Raw genomic sequence first — 14,176 nt, forward strand, 5'->3', positions numbered from 1 at the left:
CCAGGAGAGCCTCCTATGCCTCTGCTTTATAGATTTGCTAATGGCTCCCCTCCTTCTCCTTCCTCTGGGCTGGAACACTGGCTGTCCTTCCCACCTTACTTCAGGTAACAGCCTCCATAACTAGACACATGAGTTCCTTGAGGGCATGGACATGTGTTCCAACTTACATCCCCAGTGCCTAGCACAACACTTGGCTCTTAGCAGGCATGCAACAGGTGTTTGTTGAATGATTCCATTCTAAAAAGAATGAGTGGGTGTCACGCAGCTTAAAAGTGATGAAGGAGCTAAGATTCAAACTCAAGTCCGTTCATTTACTCAGTGAATTATTTATTAAGCACTTATATGCCAGGTGTTGGGCTGGGTGCTGGCTACATGGGACAGAACAAAACAGAAGGAGTCCTTGCCCTCCTGGAGCTTATGTGGTAGCTGATATCAAAGTTCATTTCTCAGTGGTGCCTGGGTGTCTCAGTTGGTTGAGTGACTGCCTTTGGCTCAGGTCATGATCCTGGATTGCCAGGACTGATTCCCACATCAGGCTCCCTGCTCAGCAGGGAATCTGCTTTCTCCCTCTGACTCTTCCTCCTCTCACGCTCTCTCTCTCTCTCATTCATGCTCTCTCTCTCTCTCAAATAAATAAGTAAAATCTTAAAAACAACAACAACCAAAAACCCCAAAAACAAAAACCGAAGTTCATTTCTCTTGCAAGGACACCAAGATCTATTGCGAGGAACTTCATTCCAATGTATTTAAACTGTCATGAAACAAAATTACCAGGATAACACAGTGCGTATTGTGGGATGGGAAGTGAGGTTCAAACTCTAAGCGCGGTAGGAATTCAGAAGAAAGGGAAGGAAGCATTTGGTAGGAGCTGGGATTCACAGTGGCCCTTAAAATTTTTGTAAGAAAGAAGGGTTGGAGAACATGGAAACGACAATAAGTAGAAAGAAGCATAATAGATCTATGAGCACAAGAAATGTGGATTCTGGATGGGAATCCCTCCTCTGGTGGGAAGGTCGTGGTCCTCTAATTGGAAGTGGGGTATCTCTAGGGTACCAAGAGTTTTCAGAAAATCAATTTGTAGATCCTCAACTTCCAAATGTGCTCTTTACCAAAACTGCTGTCTTTTTTTTTTTTTATTTATTTGAGAGAGAGACCGACAGAGAGAATCTCAAGCCGACTCTGCACTGAGCCAGGTGCCCGACATGGGGGGGGGCGGGCTCAATCCCATGATCCTGAGATCATGACCTGAGCTGAAACCAAGAGTTGGACGCTTAAGTGAATGCATCACTGAGGCACCCAAAACTGCTGTCCTCTTTCACACTGTCGCCTTCCCTACTTTCTGTAACAAGGTTCACCACTCCTTCACCCACTATCTTTCAATGGTGGACTGTGGCGGGGTGGGGGGATGCCCTGGAACACTAAACAAAGCAGCAATTTGCAATGCTGGTGCTGGCTGTGGGTGCTGAGAAAATGAATGGCTTAAAAGCTGGACAAGAAATTCTTTTTGTTTTCAAGTCAGGAGGTTTCTAAATCTTTGCTTCAAAACCTAAAAGGACTTAATTGCACTGTCAGCTGAAAAATCATTAACAATATCTTTTCATAATAGATCTTTGTGATTTGGTGTTTGTTTTTTTTTTTTTTTGTAAACAACTGGGATTTAGATGCCACTGCTGTATCAGAATTCTCAATTCCCATCTACTTATTGATATGAAATGAAAATGAAGCATAAATGAAAACACGGGGCTGGAATTCATGCCGAATGTCATCTTATTCCAGCAATAACTTATATTCAACTATGAACATAGGAACTACCTGGGGAAAAAAGCAGCCCATCCTTTCATTAAGAAATACATTTCTGAGGGTGCCTGGGTGGCTCAGTCTGTTAAGTGTCTGCCTTTGGCTCAAGTCATGATCTCAGGGTCCTGGGATGAAGCCCCATACTGGGCTCCCTGCTCAGTGGAGAGCCTGCTTCTCTTCCCTCTGCTGCTCCTGCCGCTTGTGCTCTCATGCTCTCTCTATCAAATAAATAAATAAAATTGTGTAAGACTTAATTGTGTAAGACTGATGATTCACAGACCTATACCATAAACAAATACATTATATGTTAATAAAAGAAAAAAATACATTAAAATTTAAAAAAATTTTTTTTTAATGTAAAAAAAAAGAAAAGAAAAGGAATACATTTCTGGGGCACCTGTGTGGCACAGTTGGTGGAGTCTGCTTGGGATTCTCTCTCCCTTGGACCCCCTGCTCATGCTCTCTCTCTCTCTCAAAATAAATAAATCCTTAAAAAATACATTTCCAATGTATCATTTGTGTTTATGCATAATATTTATAAAAATCAGAGCATTTATGTTGTTTTGATCAATTGTATGTTACTAATTTTGTAATGGTCACTCAAACCAGAAAAAAATTTCTCATTTAGAGTTTTATAGTTACTGGGGCCCCTGGGTGGCTCAGTCGGTTAAGCATCTGCCTTCAGCTCAGGTCATGATCTCCGGGTCCTGGGATCGAATCCCACATCAGGCTCTCTGCTCAGCGGGAAGCCTGCTCCTCCCTCTCCCACTCCCCCTGCTGTGTTCCCTCTCTTACTGTCTCTCTCTGTCAAATAAACAAATACAATCTTTTAAAAAAAAAGTTTTATAGTTACATGAAACTTAAAAATTTTTAAAATTTTGGGGCACCTGGGTAGCTCAGTCTGTTGAGTGTCTGCCTTAGGCTCAGATCATGATCAGGGTCCAGGGATAGAGGGGGACCCCCCTACTGAACGAGCCCCCAGGGTTGGGTTCCCTGCTTAGTAGGGAGCCTGCTTCTCCCTCTCTCTCTGCCCTCCCACTCATGTTCTTTCTCTACAATAAATAAAATCTTTTTTTTTTTAGATTTTATTTATTTATTTGGCAGACAGAGATCACAAGTAGGCAGAGAGGCAGGCAGAGAGAGAGCAGGAAGCAGGCTCCCTGCTGAGCAGAGAGCCCGACGTGGGGCTCGATCCCAGGATCCTAAGATCATGACCTGAGCTGAAGGCAGAGGCTATAACCCACTGAGCCACCCAGGCACCCTTAAAATCTATTTTTTAAAAATTTCAATGTATAGACATATTTTGGTTGCAGAGATGTATGATATGGTAATCAATAAAACACTTAAGCAAAAAAATATGTTACATTGATCAGATTTTTGAGGGGAAAATGGAATGGAAATGCACGAAGAAGGAGAGAAAGAGACAATGTAATATTTTCTATTGATAAAGAAGAGCTTCTTCATGTATTTTTAAGATGGGTGATGGTAAGCATCACATCTCTATGGGATTTGGGTCTTATTCAATATATTTAAAAGGGTAGGAATGCAGTTTTATGTGAAAATGTCAATATTTACAGAATAGTAGAAATGACATCCATTCTCTGTGTTTTAAGTTTTCCAACTAATGGTGAAAAATATCAGATGTCACCTTAAAAATGTGCAAGGAGCTTCATAGTTATATATTCTTTGAGGAATAGAGAGGCAAAAAAAATTTGAAGACTACTTCCATGAAGGTAGAAAGGACTAGGAAGGTAGAATGAGGCCTGGTTATAGACATTCTTGGAAACTAGGTAGAGTTTAGACTTGAAGTGGCAAGCCAACCCTTAAGCTTCAGGGTCAATGGGTCCATTCCAGACTTTTGAATATTCTATGACTGGCCACAGGGAGGTGTTGGTGGTTGAGGTATGAGATACTGAAAAGCAGGTCAGCCTGATGCCTGAATACCATCCACATTGGAACTGGCACAAAAGGCTCTCAATTGTGAGGGATGGAACTGGTTGGCGGGGCAGGAGAAGTTATTTTCCAGTCTTTAATTCCAGGATTAGAAAGTAAGTCCTCGGCCCTTTCCAACATCCTGGACAAAGGAGAATGTAACCAATTTCGGATGCCCTCAGATTTCCTCATAAGCTCTGGAGACCACGTAGACAGCACAGCCACGGCGGGCCCAAGTCATTCCTGTAGGGCTTCTGTGTGAGGAAGAGTGGGGAGGTAGCGCAGTTAGTCGGAGGGCAATAGCCTCGTTGCAGATTGTGGCCAGGATCCATAAGAAGCTTCCTCCTCCAGGACAGTGTGCATCAGGCTCCCTGTTCAGCAGGGAATCTGCTTCTCCATCTCCCTCTGTGATCTCTTTCACTCTCACTCTCTCTCAAATAAAACAAACCAAAACAAAACAAAATTAAAAAAAAAAAACTTTAAAAAATGAAGATTTAAGAAACAGAAACTGACTGGTTTAAGTTAAAAAAAAAAAGATTTTATTAATAGCATATAGAAGGGTTCCTTAAGTAATTGGGAGGATGAGCGAGAGACAGTTCAGAGGCTGTCTGGTCAGGAAGGATACCTCAAAAGATAGCACACAACAGTCCTTATGAAGACACCCCAGCTGCTTCATCTGGGTGCAGATGCCGCTGATTCCATGGCTGATATCATGCTACACTTACAATTGCTGCTTCTTACGGCTAGAGATTGGGTGGACCTGCAGCTCTGCCACTTACCCAAGTGGTTCTGTGTGCTTCCCAGGTTTTCCTTTCCCCGGCTTCTGGTGGAGCCTTTTGTATGGCGATGCCCTAGCTGAAAAGGGGGCCAGAAGTAAATGCCTGGCATTGTGGAGCTTCCACAGTGGAGGAAGAGTCTACGGTGGGAGATTCCCCAAATATAGGAAAGTGATTCAGAAGTGAGGTGGCAGAAAAACCAAGAAGCCTTGAAGAGGATGGATATACACAAAATGGCACATTCTGAGGCTAACTATCCTGTGGCAAAGGGAGCCATCATCGTTTTATATGAGGTACTAGATATGTTGTAGCTTGAAGAAGGAAGGATACAGGGACCAGCATCAGAAGGTCTCGTCTATGGAAAATAATCTGACTTAGTTTACCTCCAAGGAAGAGGACTGACACTACTGGATAGGCACACTAGAGGATATAAATTTCTGCTCAATATAAGAAAGATGTTTCCTTTTCGTTCTTTAAAAAAAAAAAAAACCCACAAAATGGGGAGGAAGCAAGATGGCAGAGGAGTAGGAGACCTAAATTTCATCTGGCCCCAGGAATTCAGCTAGATACTTATCAAACCATTCTCAACACCTACAAACTCAACAGGAGAGAGAAGAGAAAAAGAGCAGCAATTCTAAGAACAGAAAAGCAACCACTTTCGGGAAGGCAGGACTTGTGGAGAAGTGAATCAGAATTGACGGGAAAATAGACCACAGGGGGAGGGCCCAGCTCCCGGCAAGCAGCAGAGCAGTGGAGCACAAAATTGGCAATTTTAGAAGTCTGCTCCGCAGAGGGACGTCACTCCAGAGGCTAAGTGGGGGTGGAGCCCTCCTGGGGACAGTGTGGTCTCAGGACCCGCGGGGTCACAGAAAGACCAGGCGTGTCTGAGTGTGGCAGAGGTGCCAGGTATCAAAGCTGAGGAAGAAGCTCTCAGCTCGGGGTTACCTTAAACTGTGATCTGAGGCACAGTTGGGCCACTGTTCTTCAAGCAGATCTGGAGACACCCCCTCTTTTCCCCTTCAGAAGGAGTGGCACGGGAGCGTGTGACAGGAATCTGCTGGGTTTGGAGACTCCAAACAGGGCCATGCGCCAGAGACAGAAATGCTTGGTCACAGGCTGGGTGAGCTCAGACCAGGGAGACAGGAGGGATTGACGGCTTTTCTCTGAGGGTGCCCTGAGGAGAAGGGCCCCGAGCTCTAGGCTCCTCAAGGCTGGAGATTGGGAGGCTGCCATCTTCATTCCTGTCCTCCAAAGCGGTACAGAAAGCATTCAGGAACAAAGACTACTGAGACCAAAACTGCGCAGAATACTTAGCCTGGCACCTGGCAAGGGCGGTGCAATTCCACCTCAGGCAAAGACATTTGAGAATCACTGCAACAGCCAACCCCCCCGCAGAAGATCAGCAAGAACATCCAGCCAAGACCAAGTTCAGCAATCAATGAGAACTGCGGAACTCCAGAGCTAGAAAAAAGCAACACAGAATTCATGTTTTTTTCCCCATGATCCTTCAATCTTTCAAAGGTGAATTTAAAAAAATTTTTTTTCTTTTTTTTCTTATTCTATTTTCTTTAACTTTTCCTCTTTCCTATTTTAACATTTTTAAACTATTTTATCTTATCAATAGCTTTTTGAAAAATCTTTTAAAATTTTCATTGTTATAGTCATATTTTATCCCCTCATTGTATTTAACCTTATTTTTGGTATACATATAGGATTTTTTTTCTTTAAAATTTTAGGATACAATTTCTTCTAATAGATCAAAATATACCCTAAAACTAGCAAATGGCTTTGTTCTAGTCTCCAGCCTGATCACATTCTCTCCTCTTTTCTTTCTTCTTTTTCCAACCAACTTTTTATCAATTCCTTTTTTAGAATCTTTCTAAATTTTCACCTTTACAGTCATATTCCATCCCTTCATTGTGTTTACCCTAATTTTCATATATATATATATTTTTTTCTTTCTTTAAAATTTTGGGAAGTAGTTTCTTCTAAGAGACCAGAATAGACCCCAAATCAACTCTGTTTACCAATCTAACATATATATACTTTTTCTTTTTCTTTTTTCTTTTTAAGTTTTTCCCTCCATTCTTCTCCCCCCACTTTCAGGTCTCTTCTGATTTGGTGTGTATATTTTTCTGGGGTCTTTGGTACCCTTTTAGTATTTTGTTCTCTCATTAATCTATTCTTATCTGGATAAAACGACAAGGCAGAAAAACTCATCACAAAAAAAAGAACAAGAGGCAGTACCAACAGGTAGGGACCTAATCAGTATGGATATTAGTAATATGTCAGAACTAGAGTTCAGAATGACGATTATCAGGGTGCGAGCTGGGCTCGAAAAAAGCATGGAAGATATTAGAGAATCCCTTTCTGGAAAAATAAAATCCCTTTTTGGAGAGATAAAGGAACTAAAATCTAACCAAGTTGAAATAAAAAAAGCTATTACTGGAGGTTCTTACTGCTAGGATAAATGAGGCAGAAAGAGAAAACGAGTAATATAGAAGACCAAATGATGGAGAATAAAGAAGCTGAGCAAAAAAGAGACAAACAAACTACTGGACCATGAGGGGAGAATTCGAGAGATAAGTGATATCATAAGATGAAACAATATTAGAATAATTGGGATCCCAGAAGAAGAAGAAGAAAGAGAGAGAGGGGCAGAAGGTATATTAGAGCAAATTATAGTAGAGAATTTCCTTAATATGGCAAAGGGAACAGCATCGAAATCCAGGAGGTACAGAGAACCCCCCCAAAATCAATAAAAATAGGTCCACACCCTGTCATTTAATAGTAAAACTTACAAATATTAGTGACAAACAGAAAATCCTGAAAGCAGCTTGGGACAAGAGGTCTATAAAATACAATGGTAGAAATATTAGATTGGAAGCAGACCTATCCACAGAGACCTGGCAGGCCAGAAAGGACTGCATGATATATTCAGAACACTAAACGAGAAAAACATGCAGCCAAGAATACTATATCCAGCTAGGCTGTCATTGAAAATAGAAGGAAAGATAAAAAGCTTCCAGGACAAACAAAAGTTAAAAGAATTTGCAAACACCAAATCAGCCATATGGGAAATATTGAAAGGGGTCCTCTAAGCCAAGAGAGAGCCTAAAAGTAACAGACCAGAAAGGAACAGAGACAATATACAGTAACAGTCACCTTATGGGCAATACAATAGTACTAAGTTAATATCTTTTAATAGTTACCCTGTGTATAAATGGGCTAAATGCCCCAGTCAAATGACACGGGGTATCAGAATGGATAGAAAAACAAGACCCATTGATATGCTGTCTACAAGAAACTCATTTTAGACCCAAAGACACCTCCAGATTTAAAGTGAGGTGGTGGAAAACCATTTACCATGTTAATGGACATCAAAAGAAAGCTGGGGTGGCAATCATTATATCAGATAAATTAGATTTTTAAGCCAAAGACTATAATAAGACATAAGGAAGGACACTATATCATACTTAAAGGGTCTGTCCAAGAAGAAGATCTAACAATTTTAAATATCTATGCTCCTAATATGGGAGCAGCCAATTATATAAGCCAATTAATAACAAAATCAAAGAAATACATCGACAATAATACAATAAGAGTAGGGAACTTTAATACCCACCTCACTGAAATGGATAGATCATCTAAGCAAAAGATTAACAAGGAAATAAAGGCTTTAAATGACCAGATGGACATCACAGATATATTCAGAACACTCCATCCCAAAACAAGAGAATACACATTCTTCTCTACTGCACATGGAACATTCTCCAGAATAGATCACATCCTGGGTCACAAATCAGGTCTCAACCTGATCCCCAAAAATTGGGATCACTCCCTGCATATTTTCAGACTATAATGCTCTGAAGCTAAAACTGAATCACAAGAGGAAAGTTGGAAAGAAGTCAAATACATGGAGGCTAAAGAGCACCCTACTAAAGAATGAATGGGTCAACCAGGAAATCAAAGAATTTAAAAAATTCATGGAAACAAATGAAAATGAAAACACAATTTTTAAAAATCTTGGGACACAGCAAAGGCCGTCCTGAGAGGAAGTATATAGCAATACAAGCCTTTCTCAAGAAACAAGAAAGGTCTCAAGTATACAACCTAACCCTGCATCTAAAGGAGCTGGAGGAAGAACAGCATAGAAAGCCGAAACCCAGCAGGAGAAGAGAAATAATAAAGATCAGAGCAGAAATCAATGAAATAGAAACCAAGAGAACAGTAGAACAGATCAACGAAACTTGGAGCTGGTTCTTTGAAAGAATTAATAAGATTGATAAACCCCTGGCCAGATTTATCAAAAAGAAAAGAGAAAGGATCCAAATAAATAAAATCATGAATCAAAGAGAAGAGATCACAACCAACACCAAAGAAATACAAACAATTGGGCGCCTGGGTGGCTCAGTGGGTTGAGCCTCTGCCTTCGGCTCAGGTCATGATCTCAGGATCCTGGGATCGAGCCCCACATCGGGCTCTCTGGTCAGCAGGAAGCTGACCTCCTCCTCTCTCTGCCTGCCTCTCTCCCTACTTGTGATCTCTCTCTGTCAAATAAATAAATAAAATCTTAAAAAAATACATACAAACAATTATAAGAACATATTATGAGCAACTATATGCCAGCAAATTTGACAAACTGGAAGAAATAGATGCATTCCTAGAGACATATAAACTACCACAACTGGACCAGGAAGAAAGAGAAAACCTGAAGAGACCCATAACCAGTAAGGAGATTGAAGCAGTCATCAAATATCTCCCAACAAATAAGAGCCCAGGGCCAGATGGCTTCCCAGGGGAATTCTACCAAACATTTAAAGAAGAATTAATATCTTTTCCAAAAAATAGAAATGGAAGGAAAACTTCTAAACTCATTTTATGAGGCCAGCATTACCCTGATCCCAAAACCAGACAAAGGCCCCACCAAAAAGGAGAATTATAGACCAATATCCTTGATGAACACAGATGCAAAAATTCTTCCAAAATACTAGCCAATAGGATCCAACAGTACATTAAAAGAATTATTCACCATGACCAAGTGGGATTTATTCCTGGGCTGCAAGTTTGGTTCAACATCTGCAAATCAATCAATGTGATAAAATACATTAATAAAAGAAAGAACAAGAACCATATGATACTCTCAATAGATGTTGAAAAAGCATTTGACAAAGTACAGCATCCTTTCCTGGTCAAAACTCTTCAAAGTGTAGGGATAGAGGGTACATATCTCAATATTGTCAAAGCCATCTGTGAAAAACCCACAGCGAATATCATTCTCAATGGGGAAAAACTGAGAGCTTTTCCCTTAAGGTCAGGGACACGGCGGGGCTGTCCACTCTCACCACTGTTATTCAGGATAGTACTAGAATTCCCAGCCTCAGCAGTCAGACCACAAGAAGAAATAAAATGCATCCGAATTGGCAAAGAAGAAGTCAAACTCTCACTCTTTGCAGATGTTATGATACTTTATGTGGAAAACCCAAAAGACTCCACTTCAAAGCTGCTAGAACTTATATAGGAATTTAGTAGTGTCAGGATATAAAATCAATGCACAGAAATCAGTTGCATTTCTATACACCAACAGCAAGACAAAGAGAGAAATTAAGGAGTTGGTCCCATTACAATTGTACCCAAAACCATAATATACCTAGTAATAAACCTAATGAAAGAGGCAAAGATTTCTGTACTCAGAAAATTATAAAGTACTCATGAAAGAAATTGAAGAAGAATCAAAGAAATGGAGAAATGTTCCATGCTCATGGATTGGAAGAACAAATATTGTGAAAATGTTGATGCTACCTTAAGCAATCTACACATTTAACACAATCCCTATCAAAATACCATCTATTTTTTTCAAAGAAATGGAACAAATAATCCTCAAATTTATACAGAACCAGAAAAGAACCCAAGTAGCCAGAGGAAAGTTGAAAAAGAAAGCCAAAGTAGGTGGCATCACAATTCCAGACTTCAAGCTCTATTATAAAGCTGTAATAATCAAGACAGTATGGTACTGGCACAAAAACAGACACATTGATCAATGGAATAGAATAGAGAGCCCAGAAATGGACCCTCAACTCTATGGTCAACTAGTCATTAACACAGCAGGGAAGAATGTCCAATGGAAAAAAGACAGTCTCTTCAACAAGTGGTGTTGAGAAAATTGGACAGCCACATGCAGAAGAATGAAACTGGACCATTTCCTTACACCACATACAAAAATAGACTCAAAATGGATGAAGGACCTCAATGTGAGACAAAAATCCATCGCAATCCTTGAGAAGAACACAGGCAGCAACCTCTTTGACCTCAGCCTCAGCAACTTCTTCTTAGAAACATCACCAAGGGCAAGGGAAGCAAGGGCAAAAATGAACTAGTGGGACTTCATCAAGATCAAAAGCTTTTTGCACGGCAAAGGAAACAGTCAACAAAACCAAAAGACAACAGACAGAATGGGAGAAGATATTCATAAATGACATATCAGATAAAGGGCTAGTATCCAAAATCTATAAAGAATTTATCAAATTCAACACCCAAAGAATAAATAATCCAATCAAGAAATGGGCAGAAGACATGAACAGACATTTCTGCAAAGAAGACATCCAGATGGCCAACAGACATATGAAAAAGTGCGGCATATCACTTGGCATCAGGGAAATACAAATCAAAATCACAATGAGATATCACCTCACGCCAGTCAGAATGGCTAAAATTAACAAGTCAGGAAATGACAGATGCTGGTGAGGATGTGGAGAAAGGGGAACTCTCCTACACTGTTGGTGGGAATGCAAGCTGGTGCAGCCACTCTGAAAAACAGTATGGAGGTTCCTCAAAAAGCTGAAAATAGAGCTACCCTACAACCGAGCAATCACACTACTGGGTATTTACCCTAAAGATACAAATGTAGTGATCCGAAGGGGCATATGCACCTGAATGTTCATAGCAGCAATGTCCACAATAGCCAAACTATGTGGAACCGAGATGACCTAGATGACCATGAACTGATGAATGGATAAAGAAGAAGTGGTATATATACACACAACGGAATACTATGCAGCCATCAAAAGAAATGAAATCTTGCCATTTGCAATGATGTGGATGGAACTAGTAGGTATTACGCTGAGTGAAAATAAGTCAATCAGAGAAAGACAATTATCATATGATCTCCCTGATATGAGGAATTTGAGAGGCAAAGTGAGGGGTTTGGGGTGTAGGGGAGGAAAAAATGAAAAATGGGATCGGGAGGGAGACAAACCATAAGAGACTCTTAATCTCATGAAGCAAACTGAGGTCTTCTGGTCGGTGGGGGTGGGTAGGGAAAGGGTGGCTGGGTTATAGACATTGGGGAGGGTATGTGCTATGGTAAGTGCTGTGAAATGTGTAAACTTGATGATTCACAGACCTGTACCCCTGGGGCAAGTAATACGTTATATGTTAACAATAACAACAACAATAAAAAAAAAAAACCCAACCATGTTTGCATTATGAAAAAGATGCTCAGAATAAAAAAGTGGAAAGATAGTAACTCCTAGAAACACAACCCAAAGACAACTGCTGACAAGATATTGTTTCCTTTCAATTTTTTTTGAAGATTTTATTTATTATTTATTTGACAGAAAGAGACACAGAGAGAGGGAACACAAGCAAGGGGAGTGGGAGAGGGAGAAGCAGACTCCCCGCTGAGCAGGGAGCCCAATGTGGGGCTCGATCCCAGGCCCCTGGGATCATGAACCCAGCCAAAGGCAGATGCTTAACAACTAAGCCACACAGGCGCCCCTCCTCTCAGTTTTTTTCTATCCTTTTTTTGTTTCCCAAACAATATACATAGCTATACATGCTATTTATATCTCATCAGATTTTGCCTTTTCCCACTAATATCATATGATAACATTCCTTTCCCCCCACCCTTATTTTTTTTTTAACCAACTTTGCAGAGCATACTATTCCATCAGGAGCATACAACATTATTTACTAAACATTTCTCTGTTGTTGACAATGACCTTAGCCCCCAGGTTTTTGTTTTTTAAATAATATTGCAATGAGCAATGGAATTATGTGGCTTCAAAATTAAATGCATACTTATTAAATATATTATTCTCTCTATATATATCTTTTAAATATAAATATGAAATGAGGTGGGAAATGTAGTATCTTGAGAACACTCCCAGAATTTCTCTTAGGAAGGGAGCTATTTTTATTAGGAGAAATAAGACTCTTAGTGGTACAAAGGAAGATCTTTAGAGCACGAGTGTTAGCGGGAACCCTAGCAATGAAGAATAGGGTTAAGTTGTCTTTATCTGCCTGGAAATCAGGAAGAATTTGTTTTTCTCCAGAGACGGTGGGATAGAGAGAATGGTCCCGCAGGGAGGGGAGGTAGTGATCTGGGAGAAGGCAAGACCCTAAGCAGTGAAGGGCCAGTTAGAAAACCTCAAAAGCATTGTTCAGAAAAGACTCTAGAGAATGTCTGGTGTGTGAGCCTCAACTGTTTGCAATGCATCATGGGACCCTGCTCCTGGGCTCAGAGCATCAGAATGTCTTCTCTACCCATGAATGTTTTGTGTGGGAAGATACGTGGGCAGTCCTCAGGAAGGGCTGAGCTTCATCTCTGCATTTTTGAACCGTGGCACTACAATAGCCTGGCAGAAACAAGAGCCTGAAGGCATCGAGATTTAGAAGAGCACAAATCCCCGGAAACTGGCAGAAATCTAGGGAAGGCTTTGACCTCCACGATTCACTCTTACTTCAATCGCGAAGGGCAAGGAGGTTGACGTCTGAATGCACATTACAAAGTAATGCACATTTATTTCAAAAAGTATAAAAGAGAGAGAGAGAGAGAGAGAGGTAAGGGAAAAAAATCACCCAGGGTTCTAACATCCAGACATCTGAGGGTGTGGCCTGAAGAATGTATTTGAGAGGAAAGGGGTAACCTTAACTTTAAGGGTGGTGTTGAGAAGGGAGTTACACATTGCTGGTATACCTATGAGTCAAGTTTTGTTCGTCACTAGATGACAAACCCAACTTCTCCCATACTGCCTACTAGCTGCTATGTATCTTTTCATGGTCTATCTGAAGGCACAGGTTTGGAATAACAGGACCCTTCCAGGTCTCAAAAAACTAGTTTAGGAAGCAAGAGCAGAATTTGTTACAACAGTAAAGAGAATGCTCCCAGTTTAGGTGGATATTCAGGAAGATAGGTAAAAACTCCATAAACATAAATTTCTAGTTGCAGAAGCCTGAAAACCCTTTCATTAAAATTACAGGCAGCATTGACTCCTTCTGCGTGGTCTGGAGATCCAGGTTCTAACCTCGGCGTTGCTTCTCACTGCAAGTCACTCACCTTCACTGGGACTGTTTCTTCACTGGAAGGACGTGGAGGCTGTATTAGACGACCTCTAAATTCCTTTCCAGCTTTAAATTCCCTTTTGTGATACTTGCTGGACTTGTCTTACTGGCCCTGGAACATCCCCTCCTGCTCCTCCCTCAGCCGCCGCGCCCGCATCCCGCACCAGAGGGCGCTGCAGGCGGGCCCTGCGGAGCGTAAGGTGGGCGGAGTGCAGAATCAGAGGAGTCTCCAGGAGGCTCTCTGATTGGCCCCGGTCGGGGCGGAAGGGGGCGTGGAGAGAAGGGAGGGGGCTGAGGTGCGCGGTGACGTCAGGATGGTGGGGGCGGGT

This window comes from Lontra canadensis, unplaced genomic scaffold (assembly GCF_010015895.1).
Source record: "Lontra canadensis isolate GAN:19392208 unplaced genomic scaffold, GSC_riverotter_1.0 scaffold27, whole genome shotgun sequence".
NCBI lineage: Eukaryota > Metazoa > Chordata > Mammalia > Carnivora > Mustelidae > Lontra > Lontra canadensis.